At 33.5% G+C, this 13,696-nt stretch overlaps 1 protein-coding gene across 3 annotated transcripts in view; it reads right to left on the bottom strand.

Moving 5' to 3' along the window:
* Window positions 1-13,696, bottom strand: part of LOC130892488 (titin) — a 153,193-nt gene that overhangs the window by 6,439 nt on the left and 133,058 nt on the right. The gene's annotated exons all lie outside the window — the stretch shown is intronic.

Here is a 13,696-nt window from a genome sequence, read left to right as displayed (position 1 = left end):
ATTCCAGATTGTTGAGCTTTCAATTTCGAGATATATAGTGAACAGCTGATGTTAAATTTCATCGCAGTGCTAAACTACATACTGCAAAAGTCACGCGGAATCAGACCGGAGAACTTGATGGTATTATATCCAGCATTTAGTCCGGATCTTGCACCTTCAGATTGGTCGGAGAAACACGAGATTTGAAACCCAAAATGTTACAACTCGATGTAATCATCCATTGTGCGATCTATTATAAAGGATGTCTCAAAAACGATCCGACTATTTCAAGAATGAGTGCAAAACAAACGTCCGAAGATATTTTTTTCTTGTTTTACCAACCGGTATCACAAGGTCCTCAGGAGGGTTATTGGTCTATTTACTGGACTCTGAATTATCATCTGAATTGCGAAGCTGTCCTTGGAAAAGGTTATGGTATTAAACCTTCTGAATCCAAAAGATGTATGACTCCAAATAACATAGTTTTGATAAACAATCCAAGATACATAATAGATAAAATAGTCAAAGTTGATTACGTCCTAGCTTATCCAATCTATTATTTTCTTAATATCTGGAGATGATATTAAGACTCAAGACGATACGCATTTCCCATTTGCGACTCGAAATTCTCTGGATCTATAACCGAATTTCACTCCATTAGTTCCCAATATAATATACCTCAAAAAAACTCTTCATGGTGGTGCGGGAGATATTCGGAAAACTGTAAAAGGTTGTAAACTTTTTCATCAATTTTTGTTATGAAATTAAGCCACTTTTGAGGGTGATTATTGTTGAATATAAATCTTAGTGGCGTTGAGTTGTCCGATGTTATACGGCTCATACATATGCACATAATCGCCTGTCGCTGCTAGAAATTAACACACCGATGGCAATTTTGATATTGAACCTGTAAATTTCGGTGTAAACCTAATAATGGACCTGTTAGAATGACAATGCGTATATTGACTATTACCGAATTCGGGTGTGTACAGTTATAAAGCATAACCGCAATTGTTATTGTTTTGGGCGCGTATAATCATCTAATCAAAACCCCTAGGGGACCGAAAGGACAATAGCACGTAAAATCGTCGGAATATAACATCGATAAGGTTTCATTTTCGTGTTATTTTTTATTAAAAAAAATCTATGTAATCACGAATGAAAAATTATTTCTAATAATACTTCAATTACGAGGATGGTCCGAGAAATACCTAGCATGACCTAGACCTATTCTCAACTTACGGTTTTTCCACCAAATTTAGGGGAAAAAATTTGTCGTGTTTTTAAAATGATTTGTAAATCAAAGTTTTCGTAATTTATGAATATGTCGCCGGATGAGATTATTTATTGATGGTTCGAATTTTATTATTTGTTTAATGATATTTTATTTTTTTTAATGTTATTTACTTGATATTTTAAAGGGCAATTCCTAGTAATTGTGGGGTTTTTGATCGGAGCTTTAGGGAGATAAATTATTGAGTATTGGGAATACTGGACGCCACGTTGTTTAGTATTTTGTTTGACAGCCATCAATAGTGAACGTGAATGTGATGGAATATTTTTATTTGAAAGGCATTAGCCCATACAATATGAAAGCTGAACTAGATTTTACTCTGAGGGAGACTGGCCGGAAGACCAGCATCGCAGTGGTCGACCAAATGAGGTTAAAAGTCAAGAAATGTCGAAGAAAATCCACAAAGAGATACTGGATGATGAAAATGACAAAAAACAGCATCGTGAAGATGTTCCATCGAGTGTTTCACAGAAATAAAATCATGGATCTATCGAAACAAATAAACGATCAAAATAATGGACTGGAAAGGTAGAACCGGATCCAAAGAAGACAAAGACCGTTCCATCTGCATTCGAATGTTATCGGGGATGGAAACAAGCAAAAACGACCGCATTTGGATAAAAAGTAAGAGTTGTTTCGTCAATTCAATACACCAGCTCACCAAAAGTTTGAATTGATACCTCATGCACCCAATTCGCCAGATTTAGCGTCCTCGAATTATTTCCTGTTTTCAAATTTGAAAAAATGATATAAGTGTGTGGAACTAAAAGGAGATAAATATATTTTTTCCCCAAATGTTTGTGTTGTCTTTGTCGAGGTACTTCTGGAGCCCTACTCGTATATCATCCGAAACATCTTAATCTTATTTTAAATAGATTTTCCTCGGGGATTTTCGACTGTAATCAGTTGTCTTTTCCGTATATATCCAGAGTATTTAGACAGTCTCGACAGTGACACCAATTGTTTCATCAAGATTAATCTGTCATTAGCAGATAATAAATGACAAATAGGTGAGTTACGGAACTGTCTCGGTAAGGATTTATTATTCGTTATTGTTACTGCGGATCCATTGTAGTTCTGCTACTTTCATAGAGACCCCAAAATCTACAGACGTCGCATATTCTCTCTGTTTTCAGAACGGTAAAATGCTGAAACCGAAAAAGATGTCTTCTGTTTCAGGCATTGATTTGTGTTAATTACGAGACAATGGAGGAGTAAAAATTATTCAATTTATTCATATTGGTACAATTTTTTTTTCTTTATTTTGGGCATAATTTGAGAAAAATGGCATAAAAAAATTCACGCTACCAAAGTTTGAAAATGCGTTAATTTCATTGGCTAGTTTGTAGGTCTTAAACCAAAGCAACAACTTTCAATTTTCTCAACTTTTATCGGCTGGTTTAGTAACTTCTATTTATCCAGGTCACTATCGATGGAGGTGGTCATCTTGTGACTTATTCTATACCTTCTCCTGTACATCAACGATCTACTCCACATAGCTGTGTCGTCGTTCAAATCCACCGCCCCAATAAAGTCGACTGCTACCGAAAAACGTAGACAGCAACAGATCACTACAATCAATATTGATCTTGAAAACATTCTGGATTGGAATAGAAGCAATCTGATTAAGTTGAATGCAGCAAATATCCAGGTTGCAGCTTAGGATTTGGTCCTTCCTGGATTTAGATTATCACCATCACCGCAAATTTGCTTTTTTGGAAGCAATTCTTCTTGGCATAGTGACGTGGCCGATTTAGCAGTTTCACGCAGGCAGGCAGGCAGTTTCACAAAAACTTGGAGTCCTCTTCAAGACCAAAAAGCTGTATACCCCGCAACAGCTTTTACTCGACTCAATACAAAAGAGAGCAGTTGGGGATCCAGAGTTGACCAGAAACTTAGCTTCAGAAGTGAGAATTTGGCAAAAAAACGATTTTAGACGTGAATGACAAAAAATATTTTTCTGTTAACTTTGGTTCGAGTAAATTTCATCGTGATATTCTAATATAAAAGATTTTTTGCAAATATTGAATATGAATAAATAATTGGAAATGAAAATATGATCAAACTAAAATGCAAACTCGTAGCGCCGCCGTGTCGATTTTGCGATTTATATTCCGATCACATATCTAGTCAGGCGACCAAATCAAATTTAATTCAACCAATCACAGTCCAAGAATATTAAAGCCGGTGTATTTCGGTTAAATCTAAAGGTCGCAAGTCAGAAAATTAAAAGCCACGTTGCCAATTATCCCCTATCAAATAATTTTTAATTGTTAGAACATATAGAGTCTTCCAGACGCTATGGGCATCGCAGATAATAATCGCTGATGCATGGAAGAAGAAGAGAATACAAACCACGTCATTGGTGAGTACCCAGAACAGTTGGATAAGTCTTACGGCTTTTTAGTGACGTCTAAAGAGCCTATCAGAAGGTCAAAGTGCTTCACCGCCCCGCAATCCAACAAAATCCTATTGAAAACCTGTCAAATCAACTCAAAAGAAAGAATTGATTTAGAAAATGTAGTGCCAACATTGGACATAATTGAAATGCCTGGAGTTTGTCAATACAATTAATGTGGAATGGGTGGATCATATTTCCAGCTGCCTTTGGGTTGAAAACGTGAAATTCTATCAGCTCTCCAGGACGTTAACGTAGTTTTGCAAAACAGAAACATATTTCAGGATAAAAGATTTTTGCTTCCAGTTTTGGATATCTTTGTTTCCGTTAGACGTTTTGGGGTTGTACTGAGATACTCAGGTCTCATTTTCAATATCAAGATTTAAACAAATATTTGCAGCTCGTTGATTTCATATTTATGTTCACTTAAATTCCTATCTGTACATCAAATACCTTTTAGATGTTTAACAAAATTATGATTTCTATTAACGTGTCGTTAATTTGGTGACTAAATTTGGTTCATTTTGACTTTTTATGACCTTCGAGGTTAATAACCACCAAAGACGAATGACAGAAGCGAAAATATATGGAGAAATTTGCTAGAACAATTAACAGAGGTGTGCAAAAGGATAAAAAAATAAAAACTAAATTCTCTAAAGGTTCTAGAGAAAAAGAAGAAGAAGGAGAAAGATTTTTCCTCTCCTTATTTTTCGATTAGTTTCGTCCATTTAGTTACGCGTGTCCACAACATACACCAAATAGAATGGACGAAGGATTTCCGAGGATTTTGTATTGTTCGATTTTCCTAAGTATGAATAGAAAATTCGCAACAATTATTCACAATTCTGACCTGTGGACTTTAGAACTAATTTTTCGCTACCTTCATATAATGAATAGAAGCTAAAATTAAATTTCGTATTAAATTGGATTCTAGATATTCGGATAGCAGATTTTTATAGGAAATTTGATCTTGTAATCGCCTGAAATTATAAAAAGATTGTACGTTGTTTGGAAAATAGTTTCGGCTTTTCATAGGGTTTGTATGTTCCATTTCGAGACCCCTAAACCTTTTGATGAAAAACAAGACATTTTTTGTTCCAGTAAAGGAAATCAATTAATTTGTAGTCATCTTATTAAAGACAACGTTATAATGAAAACAGATCCCATGGGGTATTTTCACTGTTTTGATTAATTTCGATTTTGACGTTTCAAATATTTAATATTTCAAAATGTGACGATTTGGTTATAAAACTCACTTTTGCGATCGGTTTGACGTCGATTTCGATTGGGTTGGGAACATGAAAAGAATAGTTGGTGCAGAGTTTAAAGAAACTACGATCAAAACCATGGAGAACCTAGCAAGTAAGCTGTTACAAGAAATGTTGTATTTCGACAAGCACCAAGAGCTCGCGATTCTATACCACGAAAACTGCAATCAGATCCCTGTAAAAGGAAACAAAGTTCTACGGCATTAAGTTCCATAGAAACAACGATGATTCTGTAACAAATAGAGTTGCACCCTAGATTCAGCAAGACTTGCCAAGATGTACTCAATTCAAAGAAAACAACATTTGTTGACAGATTGTTCCTGAGAATAAATCGTCACTGGAAATTCAAAATTGGTCAAAATCGTCTGACGAAGCGATTGGTTTGAATACCAAGGAAAAAAAATGAACTTTGAGTCACAACAATGCCAACTTAATAAAACTTTTTTTGAATATTGACGAAGAACATCAATTTATTATAGTTCTTCCAATATCAATTGCAGATTATAAAAACTTATATAAAAACCCTTGTCTACTATAGACTGAATATTTTTCTTTTTTAAACATTCGAATATATTTAAAATAACTTGCTGTGATTGAGTATCTAAATATTTATTATTAAATTTATACCTTCTTACTACACTGAGCAATTTCACTGTCTTTCTATTTATTTAAAGTAATTTATAAATTAAATTAATCTTACCTAGCCACGCCACTGCTTATCGTGAACTGTCTGGCAGAAATATTAAGAAGAAATGATGTACATACGCCTTCCGACAGTTTCGGCCAATATAAATGCATTTACGTTTACGTTTCGATGTTTTCATTGGTAAACAGTAGAGATGGTGTGTCCACGTGGACTGACGTTTACCAAGTTTTATACGGAGAGTAAACATTATTTTTCATTTATAAATACATCTTGATCAGTCTACAGGCGTAGTTTTGTTTCCAAGCTTTCGAAATAGAAATTTTTTCGAACAATTACTAATGTCTTTGTGTATCCAATTTCAATGGATATAATTCCCACTAGACGTAGTACTTGTTTTATATCGTTTAATTACTTTCTTCTAACTGAATTCTGATACTTCAATTTGATTATTCACTTACAGATCTCATTTTTAGTTCCTAGAGTTTTCTCTTGGGAGTCGACATTTTTCGAAAAGGGGACCGTTTCAACTGACCCGTTTCCTATTCCGTAATTGATCGATAAAAAGAAATCTTGTTACTCCATTAATCTAAAATGTGCCGTCAGGTCATTCGAACAATTTGTTAGAAAAAAAAAAACGAGAACAAAGGAAACCAGTTAACGGGGGTATAGATTGTGAAACTGATATATTTGTTATCAATTTTACCAGGAGATTATAACAACTTTTGTAATTATATAATAAATTACTTCGGATATGAACATCGAATCGAATTCAGCATCATCCCAACTGAAATCCAATATAAAACAAGTTCTCTTCCACTTGTATCGACGTCATGTCAAAGAATATCAGTTGGGGAAATATATATTCCCTCAAGTATTTCCAATCCGCTATCTCTATAGTGAAACGCCATCACATATTTCACGAAGACAGCAGATTTCTATCGGGATACGATTGCATCCATGCCTCCAGTCACCACCACGTAATTTTTGACGTGCGATTATTGACAGTTGTTTATCACATAACATTTTTTTGTATATAATATCGTGAATAATTGAACCTTGGGGTTATAAAATATGAAAATTTTTTGATTCGAGATGCTTAGAATAGTCTGCAATCACGTTAGGAAATTTCCTAGGTAATGTTTTGAGAAATTAAGCTCTTAAGGAGCGGTTGGACATCCTCAAAGGCGCCCCCATAGGCATGAAGAGGAGGGCCAATACTAAGTACGATTTTTAGGAACTGAATTCAAGGCGGAAACAATCTTCTCAAATGATGAATTCTACGTGGGAAACTTGACAAAATTCTAAGGGTATCACCAGATCGGGGATTATGACAAATCCTTCTTTCTCCTGAGGTATTTGAGTAATCATGAACCATTGAAATCATTACCTCCAAGGCAACGATTTCTACGGATGTTTAAGCTCTGACCAGTGCTTCTTATGAAGGTAAAGATTTAGAGTTGGTTCAGGGCCTCGAATCCTAAGATTATCTCCTCCAGAGGGTTAACCAACACGGAGGTTCAGGTAAAGCACGTTAAGAGGACAAGAATCCCGTAGATTTATAGGCGATCCAGAGGTTGACCAGCTTGGAGCAGTTGCTTTTCCAACTATATTCAACCTAGAGCAGCTTTTGCTAGACCTACTCGACAGGTACAAGTCTAGGACCTCAATTTATAGGGATTCCTTTCTTTGGAGAAGTGCAATTCTATGGAATCAGCTACCAGCTCTTGTGCTTGCTTTTTATATAAAAAAATCTTCTTGGTTTACACTCATTTAACAACGAATCGACTGCAAAAGATGTAAAATTGTACTCCTAGTAGAGGTGGATATGTGAAATCGGAGGGAACGATTCTTCAGCTGGTTTTGTGTCGATTGGAATTACTATTCTATTATGAATTATCTATAGAGTTTTCCACGAATTGCACTTACAAATTCCAAGTGATGTATTTCTCTCAATTGAAGAAACCTGCGAATTCGTCATTAATCCGAATCTCACCCGGTCCCAGCGATGAGTTTCCTCGTATCCCTTTTACATAATAATGCCATTTCGTGGTGGAAAATTCGTTAAAAATGTTTAAGGAATCCGCGTTTTTATTTAATTCGACCATTTCCCGTTCTATTATATGTTTTAAAACTCCTCTAATAACACGGCAACTCCCCGAACACGTGTAAAAGTAGTTCCGTCCCACCTTAAATCCGCAATATTCTTCTTTACTTTCTGATAATAAACATCTAAACACGTAAACCGAGACAATTCCCTCGGGATAACTTTTGCGGAGGTTACGGCAAAAGTGCGAGATCTCTGAAGTTTTGGCATAAGACGCGCCGGTAGAATTACAACTTCCCAACTTCCGAACTTGGAACTCTTTCTTTCCGTCGTTAGGAACGGTCGAACTTTCAACCTTGCATCACGCTGAATTATAAATATATGGGAAGGGGCATTTACATTTTTTTTTACAACTTTTTGATTAAAGCGAGTTGAAAAGAAGTTCCGAAAACTTCAACTAAATGGTATATGATTAGTTGACTGAACTTTAAATTTTCAACGCGGTCGTATTACTTGAAACTTTCAGGATTACAAATTTTCACAAGATTATCGATTTTTTTATGCGACCGATTGATTTATCGAAATCGATTGGAACAAATCAATATCGAACCTCAAAATATAACTAAAACCAAAAAATTTATCAAACAAAAGAGAATTTTCCAACTTTTGAAAGCAAATAAATTTAATATAACTGTTATTATGGAACCAGATGATTATAATAAACCTTGGACAGAAATTTAAAATTGAAACTTTTTTAATAAACAAACTTTTCGTTATTTGTTAATAAAATGAACTAAAAAGTTGAAAAAAGACGAACTAAACGAGCTCAAACTCGATGGGGTTGCGTCGTTCACCCTACTGGTGAAACTAAATAAAAGAAATATTTGAAAAAAAAAATATATTTATAAAAAATTGTTGTTGGCTTATGAAGCATTCGGTTGCAGCAGATTTATTCCTTAGACTAACATTTGGATTTTTGAGAGCTGTGAGTCACGAGCATGGAGAGGTGTTCCATTAGGTAATTTTACAGATGGAAAACGCTATCGGGGCAAACCAGGAGCTAAATTTTTCAGAAAATATCGTCGATTCATAATAAAACTTCTTTTTTTTGTTTTGGGATAATCAGTTTATCAAAAATCAATTTTTTAATGACTAATATTCTTAATTACTAATGTTATATTAAGAATCATCAATCAAAGTAAAAAATATGATCGAATTTTCAAAAAATTGAGAAATTTTCTTGATTTTACGTCTCTTTTCTATGAAAACGTCAAACTTCAAACGTCAATTTGTATCTGTGATAACAGGAAACTACATCATGGGAACGAAGCTTATTTTAACAAGTGGCAACACTGATGTGAATATATCAAATCTGACATTGATGTCATAAAGTTTGACATTTTTAAAGAGAACGTGTCGTTATACGAGTGTTATTGAAGTAAAGTAAAAAGTAGTAAAGTAAAAAATATGATCGAAGTTTCAAAAAATTGAGAAATTTTCTTGATTTTACGTCTCTTTTCTATGAAAACGTCAAACTTCAAAAGTCAATTTGTATTTGTGATAACAGGAAACTATATCATAGGAACGAAGCTTGTTTTGACAAGTGGCAACACTGATGTGAATATATCAAATCTAACATTGATGTCATAAAGTTTGACATTTTTAAAGTGAACGTGTCGTTATACGAGTGTCATTTTAGTTGTTCATGAATTCAGTTTATTAGTGAATCCTGTTATAATGATAAGGACTTTGGAACATTTGCAAAATCTACATTCGTCATTGTAATATAACAAGCCTATCCCGTTCGGTATTCAATACGGCTTTGATCCTTTATTTTTTCAAATAAATTATAGCGCACTTTATAATATCCACATGTTAAAGCGTGGACAATAGGATTTTCTCCATTGACCGTTGTTCTCTGCAGTATTAGTGGAAGGTATTAAATAGAGAGATAAACGTGAATTATGGTTTTAACTATTTAATAACGTCACTTGTAAGGGGCATGCGATTGCAGGCTCTAAAGGATTAATATAACGTTCAATTTCTAAAGCAAATGGGTTTCGCGTTATTGCACCGAATGGGAAAATATTGAAATTTTTGTTGTTCGCATTTTTAGAACGTTCTCGAGGTGATTAAATTCGTATAATGAATCAAAAGACGAAATTTTAATATGCGGATATCATTAAATATTTTCTATGCTGTTGCTACTCGTTTTATTTTCAATGGAACTGACAAATTGCGAAGAGGAAAACTGCCATAAATAAAATAACAAAATAGTTTTCTTCATCTTAAATAGTATGAAATATTTCCACCATCTTGATGTTTTTTACTTTATTTTGTTCTTTTGACTTTATATCTGTCCATTTTCTTTTTGTTGTTTGTTTTGTTTTCAGTTTACTTACGTCTTCTCTTTCTATTCTTTGTGATCTGACTCTTTCAACTCCTAATTTCCATTCATTTCTTTTCCTTTGCTGTCCATATTTCTTTATCAGTTGTCGTACTTCATTCTTTCATCAATCTGTTTTATTTCTTGCTGTTTCCGGTAAAAATTTTCATTTTCTTTACTTTATTTCGTTCTTTTCACTATACATCTTGTCTATTATCTTTTTGTTCTTTGCTTCAATATGTTTTTTCTTATCATAAATTCTTTTTTCCACACTCGTCTTCTTTTCTACGGTTCTCTAATTTCGAATATTCAACATAATTTTTTTTCTTCCGTTTACAGCAGGTTCTCAATTTTTTTTCTCTATTGGGTGGACTTTCATAGACCTCTGCTGGAAATAGAAATTCGCTTAAATCGTCGTAGAGTCTATAGTTTATAAACAGGAGCATGAGCTAGTGATCTAATGGAAATGGAACCTATGAAGGTTCATCTGGACCATTTTATAGTCAGTTATTTAACTACATTTTTCACTTCACTATTTACTTTTTGAATTTACAATCTGTCAGTACTAATTTGAGTTTTCATTTGATTTTGGCTTTTCTTTTTCTTTCTATTTCTATATATTCAAATATTCTATTCTCTTTTAATATAATAATTAATTTCAATTGAAATTTGTTTATTTTTTATTATGTTTTTCGTATATTTTTCTGCTATATTTTTAATTTTTTTCATTCTCTACTATGTTTTGTATCTTACGTCTTCTTATCTCAATTTATTTTGTAGTTATTTCTTTAAAACCTTTATCTCTTTCATCATTTTTAAAATTATGAGTTGTGCTTCTAACAAACCTGTATTTTTTTTTTGTTTGGATAGATCCCGCCAAATTGTCTTCGTTTAAGAAATGAGTTTTCTTTCAGATTTGCATAACACAAGACACGAATCATTTTCCTCCCAAGAGTTTGCTCCTTCGTGTTTAGCTACATCGCCCTTTCTAATTTTACGATCCCTTCGTCCTACTAAGTCTTCAGGGGAAAGTCACTATCCCAAGGGAATGTCCTCGGGAATAGGTCGAGGGATTAAAAACAGTACATTATCTTAGGAAGCAAACATTTCATTGACCAGTAGATTGCTTGTTATATTTACAGATTTTATCGCACATCAAAAGAAGGAATTTATAACTTTTAACGATTGGTCGCAGTTTAATACATATTTCTTTCATATACAGAGTGTACACGAATAATTTGTTTAGTTGAAATACGCACAATTTAAGGTTATGAATTTTTATCTCGTAATAATAATCCCACAAATTAGATAATGGTGAACACGCGTTAAACTAAATTAAATTAACGATTTATGGGTTGCCGCTACGCATCATTGTTTTATGGAAAATAAAATTCGGCGCGTTTAATAATTTAGTGTGAAATTTCACACTCGTCAAATTTGAAAATGACGAGAAACGGGTTATAAAAATTTTTATCAGCGTTTCTATTTTTTTCGATTCCCTAGTTTTGATCGACTCGACGGACTGTAACGATAAATTATTTCCAGGGAAATTGATTTTAGTACGAGCCCGTTTTATTAAAAAATTTTTTGATAAACTGCCGACAGGAAACATAAATGCAGTTTTCAATTTCTTTCTTCTATAGTGTTAAATTTATTAACGATAATCATGAAATAAAATGAAATTTCATTTAAAATGTTCATTATGTGATTTGATGTGGTCAAAAATCAATCTTTTGATTTTTTTCTCTAATTTTCAACTCACAAGCTGTCTAAATTAGTTTTTCAAAAGGCGTTCGCGAATTCTAGAATTCCCGGTATTTCAATCAAAGTTTGTCGTTTTCGCGCCGAATTTTATAATTCCATGATAGGAAGACAGAACCGGCTTAAGGACCCATTTCGCGAACTTGTTCGTGATAATACACATAATTTCAATGATGACCGGATCTAACTTCTCGTCACTACGTTAGACGTTCCCCAGGCTCGTTCTGTTTAAGAGTTTAGGGCCATATTGAGTAGAAAAGGATTGGGAAACCGAAAACGGACGTAGAATATTCAAAAAATCCTCGAAATTGACAATTACACCGACCAGCAAGTAAATAGCTTCTGAATAAATGAATTGTTAATATTATTTCGTTGTTTCAAACTACAAATTTTTTTCGAATAACTTTCGTTACATACGTTAAAATGCAAAATGTTATTTTTATCGTGATAAGGCGATTTTCAAATTTTTAATCAACTCCACGAAATGTTTTTTTTTCTGTTGATGCTACGTCCATTTTAACATTAGAATATTCACTTCGGCAGCCGGTTGAATCAATTTAATTTTACCGCAGACTACTTCTTTTAATTCAAAGTAATTAACTACTTTAAAAGCAAATCTTTCGCACGCCAAAATCGATTTTTTGAAGACTCCTTCACCTGTAAATTGGATTAGTTGCCGCTGTAATGAAAACTTATAAAATTTTCGGAAAGTTTTATTACTACTTATATAAGATATTTTCGCTATAATTAATAGGAGATTTCATCTAGGAACTTAATTCAAAATTTCACGAAAAATCGTACTACTTTTTTGTGTCGAAACCCTTTTTACGGTGCATATTCCACCGAAATTATACAAACCGCGTATTCCATTTAGACCCTTCTTTATCTGATAGTTCGTTCGAATAAACTTATTTGAATAAATAAAGACGGATTTGTTGAAGTTAGTTATAAATCATCAATATCCGAATAAACAGAACAGCTTTGATACATGTCTATGTTTATCCTTCACGCCAATGTCAATACGGGAGACGGTCAATATGTTTGTCTTTCAAAGTAAACGCAAACAAACCACCGAACGGCTTAGCCGTAGGTTACTTGGATTTTCGACCGAATATGATGGATGCCGTCAAATATTTTTACTCTTTTACATTTTGTATCAAGCGTGTCTTGTTTTTTGATATCTTCGAAGAATATTTGAAATTGCGAGGTTCTCATTATATAAACCTAGATGCATCAGGAAACAAACATTTTTCTACCAGAACGTTCGTAATTTGTTGAAAAATCTCTTATATGGTGGACGCGGTTCGTAGCACTCAATACAATCTTAAATAAAATGGATGAACGCTGGAGAGTACCAGGATTTAGGACATCAATATTCAGAAAAAAATATTATGAATTGTATTTTTAGCGTTACTATTCTCGTCATAAACACTTGGTGAAGAATCCTGGATAGTTTGGAGCATAGCTGTTTCATGGTCTCCATTTAGTCCAGATGAACTGATTTTAAATCTTCATCCAAAAACAACGCAAACTTGTATTCGGGTTCACTTTCATCACTTTTTTTGTCATTTTATCCTCTTCCTGTTTTTTAAATTACGATCACCAAATTTTCTGCTTTTTTTGGTCCCTTATTACGTAACGATTTTGACTTTAACTACGTCATTTCATATTCGTGTTTTACGCGACAGTACAAAATGCCTTCCACAACGATTTTTTATTTGTCTATCTCCAAACTTAAGTATCAATCCTCGTATCAAATTAAATTCGCCTAATGCTTCATTTCAAGCGCAATTTTCTTAATTCATATCGTATTTTGAAAACTAAACATATTTTGATTACAGGATAAATTGAATTAATGACCCGCTAAATGTGAGCGTCATTAATCATTGTCGGTGCGAAAATATGGAAGCGCCAAGACAC

This window comes from Diorhabda carinulata, chromosome 4, assembly GCF_026250575.1.
Source record: "Diorhabda carinulata isolate Delta chromosome 4, icDioCari1.1, whole genome shotgun sequence".
Classification (NCBI taxonomy): Eukaryota; Metazoa; Arthropoda; class Insecta; order Coleoptera; family Chrysomelidae; genus Diorhabda; species Diorhabda carinulata.
This window is presented reverse-complemented; position numbering and strand designations above follow the sequence as displayed.